Here is a 1,213-nt window from a genome sequence, read left to right as displayed (position 1 = left end):
CCTCGGAGGCAGATCCTGCCGCAAAGAACACCGATACACAACCATCACCAAACAATGTGCAACAATATGATGTATGCATGAAACATAGCAATATGAGTGTGTTGGGCTAATGCAGCTAAGACCAGAAGGGTTTGAACCAATTTGAATCAAAGATTCAAATTTCAAACTCAAACATGGCCCTTTAAAGTGTTTTTCCTTGTTCTGCATTAAACATCAAGTTAACTTGTTTAATCATGCATGAAAATAGTACAGATGGATAGATTGGATTTTTCTGATCATTTTTCATATATAATTTGTCTGATTTGGAGTTACAGAATAAAAGTTATGAATTTTTGAAGTTTAAACTATATTCTGGAATTTCCTATATAAGATTAATTCCAGAAAATCAATTATTGCATCAGCCTGACGTCAGTGTGACGTCAGCAGGTCAACGGAACACGTCTGGGTCAAACCTGACAGTGGGTCCCGCATGTCAGGGTGATTAAATTAATTAAAGTTTAATTAAAACTAAACCTATTTAATTAACAGGGCTGGGCCCCACCTGTCATTGACTCAGGGGAGTCAACCAGGGCCCACCCGTGGTCAAACCCGGGTCGGCTGCACCGGCGTTTAGCCGCCGGCGAGCCCGACGCGGCGGCGGAAGTGGTTTTGGCCGTTTCGGCCACCAAATGGGTCGCGGAGACCACCGGAGTGGAGCTGAGGACAAGCCGCAGCTCTTGGTGGAGTCCGTTGGAGTCGGGGTGGCCGGAGTTGGCACCGGCGACGACTTTGGCGGCCACCGGGGTTCGGCCGAAGACGAACTTGACGCTAGAGGGGTCGGGGAGGCTCGGGGAGTGGCTAGCTAGGTGCTAAGTGACACGGTGAGTATGATGGACACCGGGGAGTGGCCGGAGGATGACCGGGAGCACGTCGGCGACGAGCTCCACGGCGGTGGGTGCGGTTGAGCTCCGGGAGGTCGCTACACGGCTCGGGAGCAAGAACGGAAGGAAGGGGAAGATGGCTAAGCTCACAGTGAGTGCGACGAAGCCCTTGGTGTGGCCGGAGATGGACCGGGGCGACGACGGCGTTGAAGGGGATCTTCGGCGACGGCGGTTCGGGCGAGGTCGTTGCGGTGGACTCGGGCGTTGCGAGCGCTTGGGGCTCGGCTTGCTCGATGGAGTGGACATCGGCGGAGCTCCTGGACACGATGAGAGGACGCACGGGCGGCGGGGAG

Source organism: Triticum aestivum, chromosome 7B (assembly GCF_018294505.1).
Source record: "Triticum aestivum cultivar Chinese Spring chromosome 7B, IWGSC CS RefSeq v2.1, whole genome shotgun sequence".
NCBI classification, from domain to species: domain Eukaryota; kingdom Viridiplantae; phylum Streptophyta; class Magnoliopsida; order Poales; family Poaceae; genus Triticum; species Triticum aestivum.
Note: the sequence above shows the minus strand (reverse complement) of the source record.